General features: G+C 39.8%; 1 protein-coding gene across 4 annotated transcripts in view; it reads right to left on the bottom strand.

The window, feature by feature from the left end:
• Positions 1-27,823, bottom strand: part of SEMA5A (semaphorin 5A) — a 331,427-nt gene that overhangs the window by 275,830 nt on the left and 27,774 nt on the right. Inside the window, exon 2 of one of the 4 annotated variants that reach the window (XM_086740400.1) lies at positions 17,456-17,554. The exons of the other annotated variants lie outside the window; for them this stretch is intronic. The gene's annotated coding sequence lies outside the window, so the exon portion shown is untranslated. The remainder of the gene's footprint in view (positions 1-17,455; positions 17,555-27,823) is intronic. 4 annotated transcript variants of the gene reach the window in all.

Genomic DNA, 27,823 nt, shown 5'->3' with positions numbered 1-27,823 from the left:
GCATCTGTTCTGCTAAATGGTGATGATTCATCCTGTCCCACTGTTTCTCAATGATGCCCAAACTAATAGTGCATATCTCTTGTGAATAAATAACTGAAGCTTTCAAACAACCAACACCAGGTGTCAACCAGCAGTTTCCTTCTTTCCATTTCCAAACAACTCACCTCCCTTTCCACTCCTACTTTTTTCCTTGTGTTCTCAGGGGTCGGTATTGGGACCGGCTCTGTTTAACATCTTTGTCAGAAACTTGGACAGCGAGATAGAGTGCACCCTCAGCAAGTTCACTGACAACAACAAACTGTGTGGTGCTGTGAACATGCTGGAGGGCAGGGATGCCATCCAGAGGGACCTTGAGGCTGGAGAGGTGGGCCAATGGAGACCTCATGAAGTTCAACCAGGCCAAGTGCAAGGTCCTGCACATGGATTGGGGCAATCCCAGGCACAAATACAGGCTGGGCAGAGAATGGATTGAGAGCAGCCCTGAGGAGAAGGACTTGGGAGTGATGATGGATGAGAAGCTCAACATGAGCCAGCAATGTGAGCTTGCAGCCCAGAAGGCCAACCACATTCTGGGCTGCATCGAAAGAAGTGTGGCCAGCAGGTGGAGGGAGGTGATTCTCCCTCTCTATTCTGCTCTTTTGAGACCCCACCTGGAGTATTGCGTCCAGCTCTGCAGCCCCCAACATAAGAAGGACACGGACCAGTTGGTACAAGTCCAGAGGGGGACCATGAAGATGACCAGAGGGCTGGAGCACCTCTTCTATGAGGACAGGCTGAGAGAGTTGGGGCTGTTCAGCCTGGAGAAGAAAAGGCTCTGGGGAGATCTTATAGCAGCCTCTAAATACTTAAAGGGAGCTTATAGGAAAGATGGGAGAAACTCTTTAGCAGGGTCTGTTGTGACAGGACAGGGAGTAATGGTTTTAAAATAGAAGTAGATTCAGACCAGGCATCAGGAAAAAAATTTTTACAATGAGGGTGGTGGAACACTGGCACAGGTTGCCCAGAGAGATAGTGGATGCCCCATCCCTGGAAACATTCAAGGCCAGGTTGGATGAGGCTCTGAGCAACCTGATCTGGTTGGAGATGTCCCTGCTCCTTGCAGGGGGGTTGGACTAGATGACCCTTAAAGTTCCCTTCCAACCCAGACTATTCTATGATTCTATATGAATATTTCCCTCAGATTTCTATATTTGCATACTGTAAAACCTCAACAACAGAAATTTTACCTGCAAATTTGCTCTAATGACTTTTCTTAGCTCTGCACCAAACTCTTCGCAGCAGTTTACAGCCCTTGGACACTAGCTATAGCATGTCCTGCATTGCACTCATCACTTAGTATTTCATATCATCACAGTACCTTTTGGCTTGAAAGGGACCTCAGGAGGCCTCTAGTCCCCAAAGCAGGGACAACAGTGAATTCAGACCAGGCTGCTCAAGGCTTCATCCAGCATGCTCTTAAGAACTTCCAAGAACGGTGATTTCACGATCTCTCCAGGCAATCAGTTCCAGTGCTTAATTATCTTAATAGTGATTTTTTTCTTCCTTTGGAATTGGAAACTCCACGTTTCAATTTAGGACTCATCTCTCATTCTTCCACCATGCATCTACTAGTAGGCCTCCCCGTGCCACCTCGCCTGGAGGCTGAACAAGCCCAGCTCTCTCTGTCTTGCACTCGAGTCCCCTGACCATCTTGTTGGCTGTCCATTGGATTCACTCAAGTTTATCAAGACTCTACTTTTAATAGGAAGGCCAAAACCAGAAACACTATTCCACATGGGGTCTACTAAGTGCCAAATAATGGGGAATAATCACTTCCCTCCACTTACTGGCTAGACTCCCACTGAGATAACCCAGGATGCTGTTAGCCTTCAGCACTGTCAGGGCACACATCTGGCTCATGTTTAGACTCCTGTCAACCCACTCCCAGATCAATTACCTCTAAAAGAAGTCATCTTAGTTACATTATGACTTTTATCCTCACAATGATATCTCTATATATTTATCCAGATTTTACCAGCCACAAAACTGATGCTCTGAGCTGCAGTATAAAATTTTTAACAAAAAAATATTTCACATGCAAAAATTAAAAAAAAGGCTAGCTAAGAAAACAATGGATACGTTCAAGTACTGTAATAAAAAAAAAAAAGGAAAATAATCCAAATTTGTTTAGAAAGAGTTATTTGAATACCAAAGCTAACCAAAACACAAAGGTATGGAAAAACAAAAAAAAAAAAATCAAAAGCTTTACACAGATCAACACCCTGAAACTGATTTTTCCACTTCTATGGTACCAGGATTTTGTTGAGCACACAAGCTCAGCATTGATGAAATGAAGCTAAGTTATCGTATTATCACCTTGAGTGACTGTAGCACCTTGCAGTTCCAGGCAGAGGCTGAGCTCTACAGTTGCAGAAGCATTTTCAAAATTTTTTTTAAGTAATCATTTGCAAGTGTCCCTAAATTTTAAAATGTTTGACAAAAATTCTGATGAGCCTGTGTGTGCATAATGATTAAACAGCTCCAATTTCTAACTTGCATTTGACAGGCTTTGGAGGAGCTTTGTTTTCCCACATCAATATGCAGCAATTTCATTATTCCAAAGAATGTCAAAGCATGCAGGCATCTGAACAAAGATTAACAATTTAAAAAACATACAAACATATTCTGAAAACTAATGGATCAAAACAATGTGAACAATTAAATTATTATGCTTGCAGGATATCCAAGTAATTTCTTACTTCAATTAATCCAATATATTTAAATAATCAACTTAATTTCATAAACATAAAAATATTTTGTCTTCATTTTAGCATCCTGCAGCTCACTGGAACATAACGAGCATTAATTAATCACATAAATAGAATAAAAATTACCCATAGGAATGCTGGAATAATTCACTGTGCTTATAATTTGAGTTACAACATTTTGGATAGGAAGTGCATTAGCTTCCAGCCTCAACACTAAATATTTAAACTTGCGAAGTTTGAACTTCATACCCTAATAAATTAACTTGACAAACACAGACAGTTTTCACAGTAAATTTTCATACTGACCAATAAACTCCAAACAAATCACAGTCTTGGTCTCCAAAGGGTTGTCATAAAATTATCCATCACATTGCAAATACTGTTTTTTAAAAAATAAGAACTTTGTAATTTTTTCCTTTAACTAGAGTCTAACCATTTAAACATACAGCATTCTTTGAGTCCATTAAAACCAAATCATTTTTAGACATCTGCATTACCAGAACTATTCCATAATTTCAACACCCGTATATAATTTTATATGAAATCAGAATATTAACTCTTATTCTAGGCATTTTTATGACCCTGACACCATGATCCAGTGATGAAAGATAAAAACAATCTGGCCAGTGAGCAAAAAAAAAAAAAAGTATTGCCACTGCAGCATTGTGCTCTCCTTCCAAAACTGAACCCCCTCCAAAGCAGATGTCAGTTGAGCTTCTGTTCATGTGAATGGCAATCTGGATTAACGGATGTAGAAGGAAAAAAAAAAGTATTTATATGGGTGCCTGTGCATAATTCACACTGCAACCACAAGGAAATATTTGCATGTCCCCTTGACTAAAATACAATGTGAACCTTATATTCATTTCTAAAACAATTATGTGCTTATAATAGAGTAACACATTGTAGTGACAACTGGGATATGCTTTCAGGCCAAACACATGCAAACAAAAGATTACATCTATGCAAGCACACAGCCCAACAGTGACAAGCATTCTTTAAAGTCCAAACCCAATATTATCTCTGCAAGAAAAATACGATCAATCCTTTTAATAGCCTTTCTGAAGTCTTCTGTCTTCCAGAAGGTGCATTTAGAAATTCATAATCTAGAATTTAGTGGAGAAACATTCAACTTCTGCATGCAGCACCTTCAGAAGCAGCTCACCACCATCATGCAAGATAAACACTGTATAAAAATCACTGCCAACTCTAGCAACACAGGTGGAACAAGACTCAAAATTCATCCACAGAAGATCCTCTAGATGCAAAATTTCCTAACTGGAGAAGAGTTACCTCACATGCACAGATGGAGGGGCCTATGCCCTCAGGAGGCAAACATCCCTCTGCCCTGGCACAGCCTGTAGAAGCAGCCCTTGCTGTATGTGGGAACACTCCAATTCTGAGCTGCCACCAGGCTGGGCAAGGTCCCTCTGCCTGTGCTGGCACCATCACTCACCAAGCCATGAGGTCAGTCAGATCAGGGACTAATCCAGCTGAAAGCTAGTCCTAGAATCACAGAATAGTTACGGTTGGAAGGGACCTTTAAATATCATCTAGCCCAACTCCCCTGCAAGAAGCAGGGACATCCCCCACTAGATCAGGTTGCTCAGAGCCCCATCCAACCTGGCCTTGGATGTTTCCAGGGATGAGGCATCTACCACCTCTCTGGGCAACCTGTTCCAGTGTTCCACCACCCTCAGTGTAAAATTTTTTTTCTCCTAATATCTAATCTGAATATATCTCATTCTATTTTAAAACCATTAGCCCTCATCCTATCACAACAGGGCCTACTGAAGAGTTTCTCCCCATGTTTCCTGTAGGCCCCCTTGAGGTACTGGAAGACTGTTATAAGGTCTCCCCAGAGCCTCCTCTTCTCCAGGCTGAACAGCCCCAACTCTCTCAGCCTGTCCTCATAGGAAAGGTGCTCCATCCCTCTTATCATCTTTGTGGCCCTCCTCTGGACCCTCTCCAACTGATCCATGTCCTTCTTATGTTGGGGGCTCCAGAGCTGGACACAGTACTCCAGGCAGAATCACCTCCCTCAACCAGTCCTTCTGTTCCTGCTTCTTCTCTTCTCTGGTTCTGGAGATGAATAAAAAAGCCACAAGGGACAACGCCTGTTGGCATCAGTGCAGACCACTGCCGCTTGTCAAGTACAACCAGAGAAGACATAGTATGCTGGCACAACTGCTGCTGCTTTGGTACCAGTGGGGTTGTTCGTCAAGTTGCCATCACAGTGAGTTAAAGTGACTTACAACAGCGTAGTATCGCCTCAGCCAGCACAAGAGAAGTCCAGGGCCACACAGCTGGGAGGAGGAAGCATTGCAGGACAGAGATGAAGCTCTCCCCTGTCACTGACAGAGGCCAGTGCATGTTGTACCCAGTGCAGGTGTCAAAGTTTTGGTAGCGGCAGGGTCTGCAGGGGCAGCCCCTGCGAGGGGTGGCCCAGTGCCAGCCACAGCCAGTTCCAGGCAGCTGCAATGGCCCCAGCGCAGGACATGGCTGAGCCCCTCATCCCTGGGCGGGCACCTCGGGGAAAGCCCGGGTAAGGAAGGGCAAAACACTGCCCAGCAGCCAGGGCTGAGGGAAACAGTGTGAGAAACAGCCCTGCCAGCCCCGAGGGGACAGTGGGAGGAGGGGCTGCAGGCGCTGGAGTGGAGATTCTCCTGCTGGCACAGGAGAGACCCTGGTGAGAGCGGCTGGGTGGGCATCTATCAGCCAGCCAAGGTCAACTCACCACAGATCCATGGGAAATACTCTTAGAGCAGCTGAAACCAATGCTGAGAGTACACGGTAATGCTCTCAAACGTTGCTCTATACCCCTGTGTTTCATCATCCATACTTAGTGCAAAGGCAGGCACACAGGTGCAGTGTCAAGTTGTCAAAGAAGAACATAATTTCAGGTTTCTGTGTTGATTTAAGCTCAGTTTTGACAAATGATGCTGCAAATGGTGCTGGCTTTTAACGGACAAATCCAAATGTTACACACTTAAAAACAAAAAAAAATTCTCTGTTCTTTTTAGAAACAGTGTGGCTATAAAAGTGAAAAAGTAAGTCAGAGACTCGAGATCACATATAATATCTGCAACTATTTTTAACTCATTAGATCTCAAAGAATGAGATTTGTTTGCATACTACCTTCCCTATTTTCAGAATAATATCTTATTTTGAAATAGTTTGGGTTTTTTTTTTTTAATCAAACAGCAGCATTTTTTTTCCTTCTTCTCCTCTCTATTGCATTCTAAAAGCTCATACCCTTCCACTATCAATATCCAGCATCCAGTATTATAATTACTATCTATTTCAAATAAACTAAGGCTTTGATTTCAATAAAAGACTCCTTCCATTTCTGTTACAGGCAACCGCACCCTGACAAATCAGCTGTCCCAAAACGATTCACAACCAAACTAGTAAGCACCTCCTAGAAGGCTCCTAGAAGCCTTCTCCAGTAATCCGGTATGAAGTGATAGTACTTCACTGCCAAAAAAATTTGGGGAATTGTTAACATGCTGTTGAGCCTCTTCAATGCAGGAACATCTGCTGCCCAGTGCAGGAAGGGAAAGTGGAAATGTTGAGACCCACCCATCATTTCTGACACAAGAGGGTAAGTGAAAATTCCCCTACCAGAAGGAACAGTTGAGCATCTCAAGCCAGGTATTTTAGTGGCACTACCTTTTTAACTAAATTGGCTTTTACTAGCCTGAATCATCATCATCTGTGCTAATAATAGTTTTCTTTACTTTCTCCATTACTAAGGAAATTATTTCCATTAGTAAAGGAGACTCCATGGAGAAAGGTATAAAGTAACTGTCAATGTAGTTTGAAAAACGTTACACTTGCATTTACATGTCCAAATTGGTTAAATTAACTCATTAAAGGAGCAATTCATCCATAATAAGGGGAAAATTAAGCAGTTTAGCTATCATCACTTGAATGCTACAAAGCCCCGAAGGGGGGAAAATAGATATACTTTATATATAAAGAGTTGGAACCACCTGCTATGGAGAAAGCAACAGCTGATGAGGTTTTAAAACAGGGAACAGGCAAAAACCCAAACTCCTGCATAGAGCCTACAAACTAGAAAAGGGTAAACCAGGCAGCTCATATTAGATTGCAATGAAATTTACTCTTTAAATACTTAATCCTAATGCATATGCCGTCACAGAAGTCTATATGAAAATCACTGGTTTAAGTTAGGTAAAAAAAATAAAGGGCAAGGAAAAAATGGAGGGAGGAAAAAAACATACAAGTTATGTTTTTCCCCCTCCACTTCTTAATTCATCAAGTGCAGTAATTCTGTTCTAGCCCTAGGGCTGCTTTCAGTTGGACTCAACTCCTGCAACTGCTACTGCTGGTCATACCAGTATGCTGGGGTTTCCAGAATAAAACAGTGCCAAAATTAAATGCAACATGAAGAAAGCAGTGGACTGCTATGCCAATAAAGTCTGCTGAGCAAATTGTTTTGGGGTGCATGTTGCAGAGCAGCACGAATAATGCAAGGGAAGGGAGGCCAGCCCACTAAGCCAGCCAGGATGGGAGAAGGTGGATCAGAAGACAGCAGCAGCTATTTTGGAGAGGTGTCAGTAGGAAGAGACAAGCCTACCTAAGACTAGCTTGGGAATCCCTGCTCTGACCAAATGCCTTCCCCCATAACAACATGCTTACACTACCATGCTGAAACACAGCTGTCTCAAGAAAAAACTCTTTGTCTGCACATGATTTGCCACAAGTTGATATTGCTAAAGTAGTGGAAGGGTTATAGCATACACACACAATAGATATCTATCAATTTTATTAATACAATATACAAGAAAGATTTTTTTAAGTTATTAATTAATTTTATTTTTATTTAGCATATTGTTTCCCTTTACTATATGTGATATTGAGAATCACAAGAATATTTTATTGCATATTACTTACAAGTTTATTAAAAACTTGCCAGCATTTGCATTAAAGTTGCTTACTAATTAGAAACTTTGCAACTGTTTCAAGTAAATCCATTAGGATAGTGTTAACAGTTTAGTACTTTAAAGTAGAAGGTGTGTAAAAAGTTACAATATTACTAACATTTCACTAAAATATGGTTTACTAGGAAGCTGAGAGGGCAGGAAAAAGAATTGGGCATGAGCAAACCAGGGCAGCTGCTACACAGAAAATTTATTCTTTTCCTCCCCAGCCCAATACCCCACCCCTCACCACAAGCTTAGGTCTAAATGACTGTATTAGGATTTAAATTTAATTGAGTAAAATAAAAAAAGAGTTTGCCACAACCACACAATTATCATATAAGAATATTCACATTACATTTGAATGTTCTAATATGTATTCATAGGGAAATTTATACAAATCAGTTTTGTATCAGTTTCAGTATTCTGCAATATTAAAGCGGGTTCCACTACTAAAAAGACACAGTAGACAAACAGGAATGCACAGTTATTAAACATTTTAAACATATTTTTCTTTTCATTTGGCGATTTGTTCCTGAATGGTTTTTTTTTTTTGAGACAGCTATATTAAAAAATACCAACTTGTCTACACATATCAAGACACATACTGACTTTATCAAAAATGTGTTCCTACTATTTTCTGTATCATAAGTTCTTGTTAATTTCTACCCAGATTCATTGGACATTTTTTCTTCTAAGTACTAACACAACAACCCAAGAGCTACCAGATCTTTCATCAAGGCACATATATTAACCATTCTGATTTGTTTTAAAAGAGAGGAACCAAGTAGGATTTCCTTCAGGAGCAATACTGACCTTTGAAAGTATTATCCTACTAGTGTCTCATTTTTCACAAACAGTAAACCAACTTGTGGCTTCACTGATAAAAGCCTACTATGTTTCAGGTTACTTTAGAAGCAGCAGTCTTCTTCAGGATACAAAGAACATCATAATTTCTTGCAAGGATACAAAGTTGTAAGTACATAAATGTCTTTTACCAGTCATCTTAACCTTATGCAGGTTTTTTTTCCCCCAGAAATATTAGGCATTACAGCAAGTTACACAAAAATGAAATGTCACTGATTAGCAGTCACTGACTGAAAGTAGAGAATTTTCACTCTGAAGCATAGAAATGTTTTTTCCCCCCACCAATTCATATTACTGGGTTTTGCACATCGAACTTCTTTGATCTGGCAAAACGTCTTTCCTAACCTTTTGCAAATATAAATGTTAATATGCATACTCTTCCAAAACATAACCAAAAGGCCTATAATCTGCATTTTATATATGATCTCTTTAGAGATTTGTCTAATCCCCATTCTTAACATCTCTAAATCTTTAACAGAGAAAATCTGGATCTGGATACTGTATTTGTTTGAGGCAACACGAGACCAAAAAAAAAACCCAAAGAAAACAGAAATTGCCTTTAGAAGGAATAGATCTGCTTTATCTTCCACTGGAAGTATCTGTACACAAAAGAAAATATTACTTCTTTCAGGGAAGCTGAAAAGACAATTCAGGAAGATTTTTAAGTATATTTAACAATTACATGAACTGTGCTGAATTAGATCAAAATCATTAAACCATGAATGCACAGTTTTTTTCTAAGTGAAGACTGCATCTTCACTAGACTGCATCTACACCAGCTTAGTATCTTTTGCTGCAGGACAATGTCATGTTTCATAACAAGAATTATAAATTTCAGATCAGTTTAGCTGTTCAAGGTTATGCATTTGTGGCTGTCATCTAGCTGTGCTTTGATATAAATCACAAGTTCAATATTGTATCTTAAGGTAAAAAAAAAAAATCAGCGCACGCTAGTTTTAAAGTCTCAAAAATATTTCAGAACTTTTGAAACAACAATTTCAAGCAAACTATCATAACAACAACAGCTAGGCTGATATTTAAGTGTAATTTTTTTAAAAAAAAAAAAAAAAGCATTTCTATTGCTGTTAGTTATATTTAGGATAAATAAATATGTCCCTGCATTTCAGGCTATGAAGTTACAATGCCTGTAGTGCAGCTGTTTGCACAGGATCGTTCACTGGCTAAGGCCAGGCATTTTGGCACTGATGTATTAATATTCAACTCGGCAGATTAGCATAAGCAGAGGCTGACGGGGAGGATGGGAGTGTAAAGTATATAGAAGATGATATCTATCTTTAGGAGGTGGTTAGTTTAATTATCTATGAAGTTATTGATCCTGAGTTAGGAAGCAGCTGAGCAAGTGGTTTAGGGAATGCTGTGAGCAGCCAGCTCGTGATTAAAAGAATACTCACACCCTTTAAGGAAACTGGAAAGTAAAAAATACTTTGGCAGTTAGGAAATACACACTAAGTAGAATCAAAACAGAAACTTAAAATATTTGTGTCTACTTGTGCCAAATCTATGGTGGATTTTTTTCATACAGAAAATTACACATTACTTCCAACACAAGTTTTTAGAAATATTTTCCTACTTTCCTCATTAAATTTCCTCAAAATGAGTAATGTTGAAAGATGTTCTTCTTTCTACAGATAAGTATTGGGCAAACTACAAGTTTCTGGTTAAATAATTTTCTCATGAGCCACAGAGTGGGCACACAAGTATTTTGTGCACCAGGAAAAGAATAAATGTTTACATTCAGTGAAACAGAATAATAGTTTAGACCCAAAACATCACCAGCTAGGAACCCAAAAGTTTAACCTCATTCTATAAAACAAGCTCCTTCAGTTTTTTTTTAAGGTGAACTCTTTTAATTACTGGCTCAGTCTTCCTAAACTCATTTGTACCTTCACCACCTCCGACTCTGGGTATAGTAAGGGTATTCCAAGCTCCTGTCAGCATGACCTTTATGGTCTTTTTACGTGAACATACATAAGTAACAAGCAGTAGAGAAATCACTTCAGTTTGAATTACAAACTAAATGCTGCAATTCCTCACTCCCTAAATACCCATAAATTAAGCAGCAAAGGACTTGAAATTCCTAAAGTAAATGTAAGATGTGGGATAAACAGAATTCCTTATCTGCAATATGCTACGGCCAAAGTCTCAGTAGAGTAGCAAAAGGCTGCACACTTATCCTCTTCAAACAGAGGGCAGGGCTTGTTTACACAGGGAAATGCCCACACAATTCTGTGGTTACGGTTATTGTATGGAACTTCTCGTAAATAGGTCAGAAAAAAAAATGCTCCTTTCTCCTTCTTATAGAGTGCTGCAAACCATTTGCCAGTGGAAACCTCTGGTCAACTTGATTAGGGCAGCATTTCACTGAATTTTCTTTTTAGAGTTCATCTATGTTGCAGACATACCAATTTAGCTCTACATTGGTTAGCATAGGTATCAATAGCAGGGCAGGCATGAACCTGATCACGTCCCTACAAATCTAAACTAGGGGTGAAGCTCAAGTCACCCGTGTTTCCAACCTATCAGCCCCTGAAATAGATATATGAAAACTAGCCTAGGAACATCTGTGTGCATGTCAGTCACGCTTGCTACAGCACGGTCCTACCCAAGACTTCGTACCTACACAACTAGTATTTGGCACCTCAGCATGACTCCCTTTTACTGAACTATTACTAAAACTATTACTGAGAACCATTGTTACAACTATTTTGATTTTTATTAACATTGCTTATCCACTAGTGCTCAAATATTATGACTAGAGAAGACATCAAAATTAAACAGATTAGACAGAATAAATTATTACATAAAGGAGCTGTGCCACAGGTCCTGAGACAAGAGTAACACAACTGAAGTCAAATTTGATTACTCAGCTCCTCTCTGAACATTTGCCTTAATTCCTTTACATTTATTTTTTATTTTTTTAGAAAACCTATGTTCGTATTCCTTGACTCACAAAACCTCAAGATAAAAGTCTGCCTGTGCTTTCAAAGTGTAAGTTCATGATTAACAGTGAATAATAAATACACATGCAGAAGAAAATGCTAAACCTTTATAAAAGGAGGGTCATTTTGGTTATTCCAAAATTGTCGATCTTTTAATCTGCTTCACTAGCATACTTCATGAAATTCTTGAACTCAACCTTTTCTACTTTTTAGCCCTATAAAGTCAGGAAGAATGTACAAGTTACTACTTTGAATATAATATAAGATAATTCTCATTTTGAAGTATTTTGCATATTTGGGGGCTTAAAATATGTTCTCTATGAAGCATAAACAAAAATGGAGTAAAGCTTCAAAATATTCCCGCTCCAAGCATGCACTTCTAGATATGTCAGATTCATCTTCTTAATCAGAAATGTCAAATTAAGAATTCTTTATTCATTTAAACAACATAATATTACCTTAATACACTCTTATACTTTCACATTCCCATTCCCAACTCACATGCTTCTTTTTTTTTTAGTATTTCACTATTACAAATAGTTTTCCCCTTGAAGGCTTCAAAAGTAGATTATTTTTGTGTTAAAGGGCAATTTTTGACACATGGTGTTACAAAAGAGTAAATGAAAATTACATTTATATAAAAGGACTCCGGGGGTTGAAAACTTCATTTTTCCTTTTTCCCTCAAAAAAATGGCTTTATTCATCTCAATGTGCTTTTCTTTTATAAAAAGATGTAGATTATTAAAAAACATATTCATATTTGAAAATGTCTGAATAAAGTCCTATTTTGACTACCCGGTTGCACAATGATGATTTAAGTTTTTGCTTTTTTCTTTGTATTATAAGAAGGTTTCAGTAAATAGTCAAGCAAGTGTAAATACAAACACCCACACTGATTATATTCTAGAAAAAGATCACCAGTATTGGTTCTTGATTTACAAAGACAGTGAAGTGACTCTGGTGGTTAACACAGCATTTCATAACCAAGACTTCTCACAAATGAGGTTTTAACAGTTCATTTAGCTGTGTTATTTTGCAAGCATGTGGATACAAGTGCTATACACTTTAGTATTGAAGTGCATGACACAATTGAGAGTTCAGTTTCACTTCTGATGAGTTAAAAAAAAAAAAAAACAACAACAAACTTATGTATGAAACTCAGAAATCCATAGTAATTTAAACTGAACATTGGAAAACTATTTTTCCATTAGAAAACTATTTTCTTTAAGGCCAGCCAGACAAACAATTCCTGGATGTCTTAAAAGAAGACAAAATATGCTTTTCTCCTGCCTGTGTATATTGCACAGTCACAAGATGCTTTCAAATGGCTACGCAAGTTCTCTGCTCAGCGCCAAGCTCCGTGCCCTCTCATGACACGAGGTTGCACTGAACAGACCAGTCCATAAAACAACAGGCACGTGAATGTTTTATGTAGCGCAAAACAGAGACTGATTATAGAAGCAAAGCGGTAGGCATCATAACCACGGAAAAAGCACCTAGGAAGTTACTGCAGTCAGGTCCCTTCCTTGCACTGCCTTGACATCTACCGTGGAGTCTCTTCCCAGTCGGATACAACTTGCAGATGTGGCTAGCCCCCATGCTGGGAAGCTAAAGAGGGGTCGGGAGTGGGGGGCAAGCATTGTGGCCCCTCTCATTATTCTTCCAGACAGCATTACACCCAGCCAGGCATCAAGGACACAAACATGAAACGTTCACAACTCATTCATCCCCCATACCCAGAGAAGTCTGCAGAAGGTTTTATGAGAAAAGCAGCTGGACTGTCAAGGACAATTTCCTTCTACAATAAACTCTATTTTAAGGTCTCATCCTAACTACTACCTATATGTTGTTATTTTCATTGTTCATTTTGAAAAAAGCTGGTCAGTTTAGGACCAACTTTACTTAGGACATTAAGGACACTAGAAAACACAAGAACTAGCAACAGTTCATTTTGGCAAGGCTCAGCTACTGAAGTTTTTCCTATGCAGGAGGACAGGGCTGAAAAGCACTTCATTAAAATGAAGTTAAAATTTGTTGATTTGTCAGAATGAAAACCACTGAACAGATACTTCTGTTGTTTTATTTTGACAGAAGCTAGAAAGCTTGTTTTTAGAACAGTATTATCAGCTATAAACAAAAGCTAATTGTTTTCACATTAATGGATTACGCTTGCCATACAGCTAAAAAAAAAAAAATAATTCAGAAATAGTTTTTCCACCATCAAAAGTACAATAAATGCACACAGAATAAGAACTCCTCAGTGTTTCACACTGGTAGACACCTTTGTGGGGTTTTTTTTAAGCTCTCTTGGATCTCAGTGGTTACAAAACTTCCAGACTACCAGTACAAGAAGTTCTGTTAAATCCCAGTGAATGTACAAACAACAAAAATGCAGCTTTCCATACAGTATCCTTGCTCTGTGACTAAATCCTTGCTGGGAGAAAGCAACTACTACCATACAATACAGAGAGAAAAGGTACAGAATAGCATACCATGAGTAAAGTTACTACAGATCACATCTACATTAAGAATGCCTTACCAGTACAGCAAATTTACGCCTTCTACTTGAAAGGCAACTACACTGCCAAAGGTATCACAGGATTACAGAAAGCCTGAGGTTAGTAGGGGACCTCTGGAGGTCATCTGGTCCAGCCTCCCTGCTCAAGCAGGGTCCCTCAGAGCCGGTTTCCCAGGACCATGTCCAGATGGCTTTTGAGTATCTCCAAGGATGGAGACCCCACAGCCTCCCCTGGAAGGTTATACACTGCATTATACTCTGTATCAATACTGCAAAACTGTAACACGAGACAGAGAAAGTGAAAGAGGTGAGGATTTTAATACTCTAAAGGCTTTTCCTAGCAAAAATCTATTGGTAACAAATCACACCTTTCCATCTTTCTGCACAACTACATCAGTCTTAGAGTACATAGGGTAGACAGAGGTTATGCAGGTAGATAAAGTTAATATTAAACATCAGCCATTCCTATCACTTGTGATGCATCCCACCAAACACAATAAAGTCAGCCAGCATGACCCAACAGATACACTATGCTTTCCAGACCTTACATACTTATGTACTAGCACCTAAGGATACCCAGGCACCAAGCCTGAGCTGCCCTAACACTCACAAGGACCAGGAGTGGAAGTAACTCACACCATCCTATGCATCTGCTCAACGATGGCAATTGTCACATTAATTTGGTCTACAACAGGTGGGAAGGGGTCCCCAATAATGAATCTGTGAATAAGCTGGACTACCCTGAGCCAGGATATTAGTCTCAGGATATTGCCCCTAGCCACCTCAGGTAGGATTATGTGGAAGATCACTGCAATGAGAAAGTAGCACCTGGTTATTTTCCATTTGCAGGAGTAGCAACTGTCTTTTTGGTGAAGGTTTCCCAGACAGCTATTGCATAAGGTGATTTTTCTATTACCTGCTGGTATACATTCAGCCTACCCTTATCGCACAGAGCCATAAGAGAGTATTAAGGTTTGGTAAAGAACTTGGTTATGTTATGATAATTTAAGTAGTAAAACTTGGAAGGAAACAAATCAGCAAACTGGGATGACATCTTAAAAATTAATAGGAATTAAATAGAATGATTAACAAAAGAGAGTTCAGCACCTTGCAGCATTTCTTTGTGAAAAAAAGTGTTCAGAAAGCTACATTCTGCCTCTATGGAAACACACAGGAATGGCTAAATTAGATATGAAAAATATTCAGAATATGTGTTCTTAGCAAGAAATTACATGGACAATGAAGTCGGTCCCTGACAGATTGAAACTACTTGTCAGAAAATAAGAACACCAAATTCTCACCAATGAAATATATTGGGCTGTAGTTCTAAGTATCAGAAGTGGTAAAGACGACTGCTACATTAGAATAAGAAAAGGACTTGAAAGGATATTATTACATCACAACAAGATTAGATGTATGGTTTAGAGGACATTTTCATTCTCAACAGACCTATGGAGAAAACTAAGAGGAAATTGAATCCGAAGTGGCTTAAATTTCCTATGCTTTCATCAAAGTCATTTTTTCTCGTAGCAAAGTTTGATTAAACAGTTTTCTCTCAGATTTTCTGACAGGTGAGCAAAGAAGTAAATGCACAAGCAACAGTTGTTAGTAGAAAAATAAAGTGCATTTTTAATACATTTCTAATGGTTGGTTAGGTTTTTTTTTGTTGGTTCTTTTTTCCTTCCTTTGCTTAAATAAGTGGGGGGAAAAAAACTTTCAAAATCTCAAGTTGGTCACACTTACTCCTGAGCAAAGACGTGCAATTTGTCTTAGAAGAAATCTAATTCAAGTTGATTTAGCAATGACTTAAAAGAAAATTTCTTTAATGTCTTTAACCAAGATACCACTCTTCTTTTGAGGGAAAGGGTAGAGGCTGCAAGAGAAGTAGGCTGGGAAGCATGCTTATTACCTCCCCATCACTGGATCTCCAAAATTAGTATCTGCTCTTAGAGAAACCTCAAGTACTCTGGCTTCCTTCAGGTGGTGTATCGTCCCATGGCACAAGAGAGAGACAGTGCCTGCATGGGCCACTTAAGAGGAAGCAGAGCAAGGGTGTCAGTAGTAACATAAGTTAGGATACAGAACATACAGGCCTGCACACACTGTCATTCCCAGAATGACATAAGCACATAAGAATTGTGCTTGTGGAAACAGAATTTGCCTAGAGTTAACCTAGGGCAAAAGTAAGTTTACCTGGCCACACCTGGAATCTATGGCAGAAAATAGCTGTAAAGGATTTCCTACAGAGCCCACTGACATGAATGCAAAAGCATTTATTACCTCCAGGCATCTTTAGCTCAGACCCCAAACGCTATGTTGCACATCTAAATTCTGAAGATCAGATTGCAATTTAGTAATCCTACAGTAATGTTATGGTACATAACTGTTATACTTGTCTATTCTTCACTTACTGATTTATGAGGCAAAGATGGCCTGTTCAGCCCTCTGGAAAAAAAAATAGAAACTTCATAGGAAGAAGTAGATTTTCTTTTTTTCAAAAGGCAAAGGCTTTATCTACAGATAAATAAATAACAGGATAAGGAAAATACATGGGATGTGATGCTCCATTAGCAAACATCACATCTGTTACTCATATTTTAGTATCTTCACTGTCACCCTGAAGCATACCATGTGCAATTAAGAGAAAATTGCAAGGCAATTTTTTAAGTAAATTATTGTCAACAGGCATAAAGCACTAAGCCAAATGCAAATCTCTAAATCAATTCAGCACCAATTTAAAAAGTTTTGATTAAGCCTCAATTCACTGCTATGCTATTAGAATGTTATCAAATGCACCTGCCACTTTAAGACTCCCTTATTTCATTTGTAATTACAGTAAATATTGATTGCAAGGGTAGCCTGGAGACAGCTCCAAAACGTGCAACTCCGGTCCCTGGAGGCAGAACTTAGCTGCTGTTCCCATGACTGCCCTTCTGAGACACTCAGTGGAGATACAAAAATTCAATACATTTATTTACTGGTTAAAATGCATACCTGTTTGGATTTTGCTCAATTAAGCAGAGAAATTTGTTACAGCACACTTTTTTTTAATAGAAGCCTTAATCAATTTTATCTTTAAATGCTGTTGCAGAAACTGTTCTAAAGCAGTTCTGAAGAAGTCTGAAAAGTGATCACAGTCTCGTAGCACAGCTAAGAGCACTGACCTCTGTTAACTTTTTTCTCCATGACTCTTCAACAAAGCCAATGCATACAGATAATGGAGGCCATAGCCAGCTCTGGAGAGTGAAAGCAGAGCTTTTCTAAATAAAACGAGTGAGTACACCTCTGTTCCGACATCTGCTCCTGCTGATGCAGGGAAGCAAACACAACAGTCCTCCTTCCTCCCACCCTCCCGTTTACATCACCCGTCAGCTAAGCAGAGATCTCCAACCTCTCCCTCTAAAACTTACTATGTACCTTGTCCCAGGTTAAGGGAAAGCCTAGCATTGAGTCCTCATTTACAAACTTGTAAGCATCTCCAGGCCAGCCTCCTTGCAGCTCCTACTGGGACAGCAGCTGTAAAAAACATTTTGTCAATTAAGTTTCCACTACCGCAATGAAGTTCATACACTGCAGATTTGATCATGGTTTTTCATGCACTTCAATAAAGAACAAAAATAAGTTGAATTTTAATTTTTACACAAAAAGGATAAACAGTCCTGTGAAACATACCCAGAACACTACCTTGAGTAAACACACAGTGTAAACCTCCTGGCTCGTTATTCAGAATGATGCTGGCCTAACTACAGGCTACAGCATGGTTTCATTTAAAGGCACCACCAAGATCTGCCAGAGAACCGAGTCATATCTTGAACCCAGTTCCATTAGAAGACTTCGCAGAGCACAAATGCACACGTGCACACACTAAACCAATATAGTTAAAAACAGACCTAAACTCAGACAGCTAAAAGGTCAGCATGGGGCAGAAATGAATTGATCAACAAGTAGTACCTCATTACATGAAAGAGCTATCACTACCACTTGCAAATTTTTTGCCATCATATAATTATCATTTTTCTCTAACATTTTTACCTAGTTGTATGCATTTTATTAGAAGCTACCAAGGCTACATCTTCACAAGCTGATTAAATAGTACCAATAAATATTCCCAGGCACTGGAGATTTCATTATCCGTGATCCTTGTTAGAATGACCCCCAGCAGAGCTTCCGCCAGAGCCAGCTATCATTCATCCCAACACCTCATACGCATGCTCCAGGAGCCGGCAGTATCCAGGAAATATTCCATGTATACAGTCCCCTTTCTGAAGACTAGGAAGTTTAACAGCATCCGTGCAGGAGGTCTTGTGCTTTTTGGCTTCAGTGTGAGAGAGCAGTCTTCCACCCACTAATTTACAAGTAGAGATGCATCCTCAAAGATTTATATTTTGTACAAAATCATCATTAAAAAGGAAGTGAAAGCCTTTGCTTCTTCTAAAGGTAGGCAAAGAAGAAAAACTCAAAGTGACTGACCTTTTCCTCTACATCTTCCTTGCTATAATCAAATACAGATGGCATTGCTATTTGTTTGTCATTAGACTAGAACATACATCCCAACCCAAAATGCCATCACACATATGGAATGCCAGGAATTACTAAAATAGATTTCCAGTAACCGAATATGCCAAGAAGCAATCTACATGAAATTTTAAACTAAACAGTTTGGTTTGCAATCTTGATACAAAGTCTAAAGCAGCTTTTGCAGCACTCTAAGGTGCCTTCCCTTCTGTCGTCAGCCATGACATAACAAAATGACTAGAGCTCTTTCTGTCAATTATTTGAGGAAGAAGGTTGGGCAACAATCAAGTTAACTTTTTTTTTTTGCAGTCCATCTATTTATGCGCTCTAAAGATGCAACACATTTCAACCAGGAACAAAATTTATTCTGTTCTTTCTCCATGTTCGCTGGATTCAGAATGAAATACAGAGCAGAAAAAAAAAAGTGTGTGCGTGTGTATGTGTGTGCGTACATAACAAGTTCATGAAACTAAGGCCAGGTGTTTTGTGTGTTTCTGCATGTGCGTATACTCAGAATAACTGACATGAGTTTCCATAATGCCTCTACAGACCAAACTCAGCTGTACTGCAAGTTTGTATAATACAGTATAGTACATCCAGATTAAAAAAAAAAAATCTTATTAGACTTTTTGGAACTTTACTCCCATTAAAGTACCTTAATAAAGCAGCCTAGTCTCCAGAAGTGCTCCGTAGTAAGTGGATGAGATTTTTTGCAGGTGCTGTTGGATGCTGAGAACTTTCAGACAAGACAAAGCAGAAGCGTAGTGTGATCACTTTCGCCATCTGGTGAAACAGCAATTGGCTCAACAATAAATAATAATTATAGCAACAGAAGTCAAAACTAACTATAATGCTGGTATAAACACAGGCTAACGTGGCTTCCTCTTACGACACTGTCTTTATCTGGCGCAGGACTCAGTCACCTTAGCATCCAGATCAGGCTGCAAAAAGCTGCCAATCTCCACGTGGATACACTTGGAATCAGCATGTCACACAGAAACAGAACTCCTCTACCACCAGCCCTTCCACCAGCTGTTCCCAAGTCTAAGATTCACCTGTAACTCATCTGTAACTGTAGCCACGTGCCCCTGAAACGAGAAGGGCATTGAGTCACTGAGAATTAATGAGCCAACAAGAAAATATTCAAAAGCTATTTTTCCTGATAAAACTATTCTCCAATAATAAAGTTAAGGACAAAATGTCTATACTTCATATTATATAAGTTTTGGGGTGTTTCATTTCATTCAGTTTCTAGTCCAGATTCCTGGAGTGAATGTCCATTAGTAGACAGCACCTTTTTTTCAAGAAAGCAATCCAATTTCTGTGATCTGAGGTTTCTTCAAAATACAAGCTAAAATAGTAATAACCAAGAGACTCACTTGAGCTAAGCAGCACAGGTCTGTAAGAGTAGTGTAGATGCAAGGCCTCCCAGAAGGCTTCCATGAAAAGTGGCTCCCTCCAAAGCCAACAGCAGTAGCTCAAATCTTTGTCAGGTCAGACTGGTACATACCAGATCCTTTCACCTCATATCCTATTTTACTGTGTTCAAAAACATGCACCCTTCCCCTCAGGTCCACAACCCACACCACCTGCATATGCTGATGATACTCCTCAGACTGTAAGCATATGAGCTGCTCCCCATTAGAGCCAGTGGAAGTACAAAAAAGCTCCAGAAGGAGAAAGGAAAGCAATCCCAACTGCTCAGCTCCCACACTGGCCCACAGAACAAGCAAACAGCAAGGCCAGATGGGCTGGTGCGATTCTCACATTCCCTCCTACCCAATGCAGAACTGAAGGAGCAATGGTGTGGGATGCTCCTGCCAGCTGTCCCACAGCTAGTGTAACCTTCACCACTGCCTCACACCAAGGTGACTTCTACAGATGACCAACCAAAATGAATTCAGCAAAGTACGAAGGAGAATCCTTCAGCCACTGCAGTGCAGGGCAATCAGACATGAGAGTTTTGGCAATCTGACTAATTATAGTTTCTTATCATTTGTTTTTTTACCACATTGTCCTTATAAAATATTAAAGCAACATAAAAAGTGTGCATGAATAATAGAACCATAGAATGGTTTGGGTTGGAAGGGACCTTTAAAGGTCATCTAGTCCAACCCCCCTGCAAGGAGCAGGGACATCCCTGACTAGATCAGGTTGCTCAGAGCCTCATCCAACCTGGCCTTGAATGTCTCCAGGGATGGGGCATCTGCCACCTCTCTGGGCATTTCTACTCCGTTTCTCTTCTTTTTCACCATTCTTTTTATTCCCCCTCAACATGTTCCTCTTTATCCTTACCCTCTTCCCTCCACTTCATCTCACCTCCTGCCTGTGCTCTGCACCAGCAGAGCTGCTGAGTCAGCGGGATGTCACTGCCAACTATCAAGGCTGGCACCTAAAACGATAAGATCCTGTTTTCACCCACTTAGACTGCAGCCTCTCACAGCAACTGCAGACTGAATAGTGTGGGGAACTTTCAGCTGAATAGTACACTCACTGCCTGGACCAAGGTTATGGAAAATACAAGGTCTTGCTCATGCTAAACCATTCTGAAGACTGTGACATTCTCTAAGACACTCCACTGCCTTCGGCAACAGGGGAAGCATAGAGCACCAAGAGTCTTCCTATTGCTGCTCTGAGTTCCACTTAAATTTGCCATACGGTCAACAAAGGTGGCGAGCTAAGTGAAGAGTTTACTGCTGCCAGAATAGAAGAGACCCACTCCTCCTTCACCCTCACTTTGTCCACTCTTCAGAGTTCACTGTGATGCCTCACCAGCCAGTTCAGCCCTCTGAGCAACAGAAAGCTGTTCTCATTTTGTGGTCACTCAGGTCACCAGCCAAGCAAGTCTGTTCAATAGAGGACAACACAGCACATAGCCAGAACTGACACTGCCCTTTCAGTGGCAGCAAGCACACAGATAATATTGGGGGCATCTTGCCAAGCTGCATCTTGAGTCAGGCTGGAGAAGGAAAAGCAATATTTATTTCCACATAATTACTAGATATTCCCTAGAGACTAACATTTGCAACACCAACCAACTTCAGTATGTTTGTGTAAAGGCAAAGAGAAATACTGATACAATATTATTACAGTTTTGCCTTTTCAGTTTCCCTCTGCTCCGGTGTACAGGCCAGAGACAATGATCTTCCATCTTAGTCAGTTTTACAGGGTTAAACTTCAGCACCTAAGATTGAATGTTGACCGACAGTTATTAAACAGATAATATCACGCAGTTCTCTAGTAAACGCACAGAAAAATTACTACCATTTACAGGGCTTTCTGTTCAGAATATTATGAATAACTTTTAAACGGAAATGAGAGAACAGAAAACCTATTGACATTGTTCATGGAGACTTTTCACCATTTGTTCGTCACAGATTTTGCCATCTCTCATTCAGTAAGTGTGTTAAGGGATGGGAGCACAAATTTTACTTATCTCTTCTATGTACCACTGTTACGGTGCACTGTTAATAGGAAGCATGTCACCTCCACTCTGTAGTGGTTAAGGAGAAAAGCAAAAAGCAACATCAGGCTCAGGCCAAGCATTTCAGTCACATAAGTAACTTGTTTAGCAATCTCCGTGGTGCTGACCACTTTCCAGTCCTTGCGCTATAAGGTGATCTCTCATCATCTGCTGGTGAAAACAAAAATGTCCAGAGTGATCTTGAGTGGTATCTATCACGTTGACTTTTTTCCCCTGTCAGTACAACACTTTCACTCCACAGGGCGGTATGAAGTCTTTCCCAGCCAAACTCTGGCTCCTTTGGAAAAGCTGTCATTCACTAGGTGTATGGCCCAGCTCTTGGAACAAATACAGCCTGTCCAAATTCAGTGAGATCTTTTCCTCTTACAGACCAGCCCTTCTGATCCCCTGAGCCCTAGTTTTTTAATCTATCAAAAAGTAAAAGGGTGCAAGCTTACTACTGCTTCAGAAAATAAGAAGTATAACCATTAAATGCCACATTTTATTTCTGAAAGTTTCCAGATCCTTTTAGCTGAATTATCCTGGATCATAAAAATTGTATGTTTGGAGAACAGTAGCATATTGTATTTCAGCAGAGATCTATGCTTTCTCCACTTACCTCTCTCTTTAGGCTAAAGTCAAACGCCATGAGACAAATACACATATTATAAATCATAGCCTTCAACATCAACAGCTGGCCAGCCTGCTTACATATGGACGTTGCAGAGCACACTCCCTCACATGAGGAACCAGTGGAAGCCAGACCATAGATCCAGCTGTACTGACAAGGAAACTAAGAAAAGAAGGCAGAGATGCTCCTGCACTACCAGTGACTCTCTCAAGATACCCAAGGAGCAAAAGAAGCTTTTCAGCAAGAAAGAAAGAAAAGGAGAGGGTTAGGAAGCTATTTAGAGAGAAGGAAATGGTTCAGTTGAAGCAGTATGTCCTGAAAAGAAGGCATGAGCAGAGAACTACTTGACCCTGCAAGATGGGGTTCATTTGATCTGAAATTCAGATTATTTTGACTGGCTGAAGAGACCATCACAGCCACAGAAGGCTCAGGAGGGAAAACACAAGGCAGGAGTGAGGGAGGGGTGGTGGGGCAGGCTGGAATAATAGTAATCAGGATCTTCTGATCTGTTAGGCCTGAGACAAAAGGAAGGGGGGGGCTGGGGGGGGAGGACCAAACACACTTTGACAAGAAATCATAGATGGAACATAAAAGAAATTGAAAGGTTGGCATGTGAAAAAAAAACTGAAGGATATTGCATTACTTAAGAAAAAAATAAACAATAAAAATCAGATGATCCAGGGATCTGGGACTTGTCCATCCTGGGTTTGAGATAAGCTGGAGTAGAAAGGACAGAAAGACTCTGAAGAGACAGGACAGCAAGGCTTCAGGAAAGGAGGTCAGGACTGACTAGCAGAGAGAATAGATATGGCGCAGAAAGCCTGCAAAGGCAAGATGGGCTGGCTAGATGAACAAAACCAAGGGACTGGTGGGGGATGTGCAAGACTGGGGCAAGGTGTCATGGTTTTGTTTAGTGAGGGGGGGCCTGCTGTTTGTAGTAATAAATGAATAGTTTTCCCCAAGTCGAGTCTGTTTTGCCCGTGACGGTAACTTTAAGGATTTCTCCCTGTCCTTATCTCAAACCTCGAGTCGTTTTTCCTTATATTTTCTCTCCCTGTTCTCTCGGGGTGCGGGGGGAGTGAGAGAGAGACTGCGTAGTCTGGTCCGATCGGGGCTGAACTACGACACAAGGTTAAGAAGCAGATGACGTAGAATACACTTACTGGTCTGCATTGGCAACAAACAAAGAAAAAAAATTGTAACCAGTATAGCAAAACTCATATAGATGCTGTATTGCAAACAAACATTTTGGCCTTTCAATATATAAAGGGGGCTTATAAGAAAGACAGAGAGAGACTTTTTACCAAGGCCTGTAGTGACAGAATGAGGGCTAATGGTTTTAAATTGAAAGATTTAGATTGGACAAAAGGAAAAACTCTTTACGATGAGGGTGGTGAGATACTGGAAGAGGCTGCCCAGAGAAGTTGTGGACGTCCTGTCATTGGGAGTGTCCAAGGCTAGGTTGGATGGGGCTTTGAGTGACCTGGTCTGGTGGAAAGTGTCCTTGCCCATGGCAGGAGGGTTGGAAATAGATGATCTTTAAAGGTCCGTTCCAACATAAACCAGTCTATGATGATCTCCATCCTTCCCACCCTTAGCAAACAGCCCTGAAATTCACTGGCCAGGTTCTTTTCTATCCCAAAGCCAGTTCATATAGCAGCAAATCAGTTCTCTATCATATCCTCCAATAACTCATGTAAGGGTGGGCTGCACTACATCCTTGATAATGGCCCATATCACACACTTTTCACACAAACACATGTCATTCCTTTCTTCTAGTGCATACAGCAGGCCTGCTGCATTAAAAGAAAAAAAAAGAAAAAACAGACTTCTATAATAAGGGTGTGATTTATATACTTTTTTTTGCAGAGAGATGCAGAGAATTGAGGAAATATAAGTTTCACAAGTACAGGAGTCACTTGTAACACTGGAAAACTGGCCTTTTGTAAACTTCTCCTTTGATCCTAAATCTTGTAGTAAGCCTAAATATGTTATTTAGTGCAATCACATGACTAGAAAACATCCGGGTTTCAAAATCAAAATAAGACAGGGCTGTAAACAGAGTCAGAAAAATAGACTGAAAACCAGGTACTCAAGAGGTTCTTGTAGGTTTTTTCAACCTTGCCTAGATTAAGATTCTTTTTAAAAATAAAAAAAAAAAACAAATCAGTCAGGATGAAAAAAAAAAAAAAGACCTGGCACCAGGAAACCGTTCCTCTGGCATGAAACATATATTCATGTTCATTCTGCAGATATTCCAAAACCCTCCTTAAAACATTCTCTAAAGTTATGTATGATTTTCCATCCTGATAAGTTAGCTTCCTATCACTGTTCTTTAAAACAATCCTGAATTATTTACTCTTTCTTTTCACATTTTCCTTTGCTTTTTTACATAATCATCAACTACATATGCTTTGTATGATTGTGTCACATACATTTTCTGTCATATTTGTGTTGTCTTTTACTCTTCACAGTACTTAAAATTTTGTACAAATGATTAATAAAAATAAAATAGTAAGTAGTATGATGTAAGGAAACTTGTAAATTTTTAAGCTTCTTATGAAGCTTAGAAAGGAGAAGAGGCTGCAGAAATGTAAGCTACATGTCTTGAACAGAAAATCAGACTGATTTTTGATCAAAATTTGACACTGAGTACTTTGGAAAATAAATACAAATTTGAAATGTCATAGACAGACTGGGCAAATCCAGGCCTGCGATAGCAAGGCCTGTTCCAGTCCAGGATCAAACCTGGCAAACTGTATGTCAGAGGTACGTGTGAGGACAAGCCCTCGGCAGACAGTCGGGAAGGAGCTTCCCTCCTGTAGCTGCCAATTTCTGATGAAGTCTTCCAAATCAGACTGAGGTGCTGGCCCTGCAATTGTTAAAATTAGTAGATGGAGAATGGTAACAGAGTCTTGTGTCAATCATACATTAAAATATCAGGTGAAGAATACTGGGCATCGAGGTCCTCTGAAATGGGGAAGAGCACATATTTCCATCTTCCAGGTGGCAGGAAATACGCAGTCCTCCATTTCTTCTTCTCTTCCCCATTCATAAAATGCATTCCATAATCTCCAATAAGAGAGACATATAAAGTTCTACAGGTCTGCAATAAATGGCAACATTCATTATATTTAAGCAAAAAAAAAAATAAATCCAATTCTGAAAGAGTATCTTAATAACTGTCTCACTCACAAAAATTTTTAAAGAAGTCTGAACCCAAAAAGGTAAAAAAATCAGTTATAAGGCAGTAAAGTCGGGAAAGTCATAGAAAGTTTGGTCTTGGTCCTGCACATAGGTTTGAAAAAATTAGTCACAAAGATGAATGAGAGGAAAACAATAGTGCATGAAAAGGTAATCTTCTATTTCCTCACCCTCATCCAGTTCCAAGTAAGCTTAAGAATCAAAATCCACAGCTCATCTTCTTCCTCAATGTGAAGGAGAGGAAGAAGTTATAGATGTAATTATCATGGTCAACATCAGACCTTCCAACCAAGCAAAACAACCTGCTAAATCTGAAACTCCTCCAGGTTCTTATGCACACAGTTATGAACCAAAGATAAGCAAGAAGCAGCTGATCCTGCATAGACATCAGGTCTGTTCCTCCCACATCAACAACAAAAAAAGAAATTAAAAACTTAAAACAAATATGAAAATCTAAATTAAAAAAAAAATAAATGGAGGCTAAAAAGATTAAACTGTTAAATTTAAGTAACCAATTAAAAAAAGACTAGATACCAAACACTTATATCAGGTTAAGGTTTTCTTTAAAATAAATAACACTAATAACAACAATAACAATAATACACCTTTCAAAAGCCATGGTTAAAGGTGCTAAAGTTGTAGCCACCCAACCAAAAAAAAAAGAATTTTAGATAATTAAACTCACAGTCAACACCGCCTTTGATAGACAAGAGACTCTTGTGGAATCAAAAGACGCGGTCTGGGCACTGTGATCACACCTGCCAACTCATCCACGTGCTGGAGCAGTCACAGGTCCTGACAGTCCCACCCAGGACCGGAGAGCAGGGGCTGTAAATCACAGCCTTGCACATTTAGAAAAAGAAACTGTTACCAGGTTTTAGAGTAAGTATTAGAAAACTACATTTTAATGGCTGACCAGGTCAAGCCCTTCAACCAAATTTCTACAAATATTGTACTAAAGGTCTGGTGCTAAAAAGAAGCAGGTCACACTTTAATCTTGCAACTGAGATCAGATTTCCTTGCTACAGAGAACATTGCCCATTAATCTTTGGTTTTCAGCCCCAGCTAACAGACATGTAGAAATTATCAGAGCTACTTAGAGACATCTTTAAAAAAAGCTTCTCTCATCTACAGTTGTAAACACATGCTAGCTTTTCTAAACGACAAAGCAGCAGCCAAGGTTTCTGACTATCCAGGGAACACAAAACCCTGCCTGACAGCAAGCAGGTCTGACTAATGTCTGCATCCTCATGACTTCATCACCACTTTTTTTCAAAAGGATCGATCTTTAATTTCTGATAAAGATCACTTCCAAGCTTCTGAAAGCAGCAATGAGATAGTGCTGCTGATAAAAAATTAAGTCTGTATTCTCAAGAATATCACGGCACCCTTAGAGAGGAGTGGAAAATAAAGTACAAAAAAATGTCACTTTAGCTTCTTTTGGCCATGCTATTTGAAGGGTCAAAGGAATTTGGTGGCCTGCCACTAATTAAGTTCCTGCAACAAGTGGTCCTTTGCGATAAACATGCAAACAGCTCAGCCAATCAACCGATCCAAAATTTTCTTCCAGGGCAGGAAAACATGTTTGAACAGTGACCCTTGCCGAGCTCAAGCTGACCACAAGTACTTCAAATTCCAGCTTCCATTCCTCGTTACTCACCCACTACTGGTCTGTCACCTGATACTTGCTTGGACTTGGTTGCCTTACATGCTCAGGCTCATCAACTTAGTGCTGGAAGCTGCTTGAGTTTCACTCACCAGTATGTTGCTGCTCCTCTGTCCTTTTCCAGCATCTCCTGTGTTCAGCCCTGCCTCTGTTCCACACATCTCTATGGTTCGAGGGGCTGGGGGTGGAGGAGCTCATGTACAGGGCAGGTTCTAGCTTTGATGACGCTAAGGGTTACAGAGGAGAGAATGATGGAGTTCACACTTCCAGCCAGTCCTTGGCGGCAGCACTATCCCTTCACTCAGC

This window comes from Chlamydotis macqueenii, chromosome 2, assembly GCF_036417535.1.
Source record: "Chlamydotis macqueenii isolate bChlMac1 chromosome 2, bChlMac1.mat, whole genome shotgun sequence".
Lineage (NCBI taxonomy): Eukaryota > Metazoa > Chordata > Aves > Otidiformes > Otididae > Chlamydotis > Chlamydotis macqueenii.
Note: the sequence above shows the minus strand (reverse complement) of the source record. Positions and strands in the feature narration are given on the sequence as shown.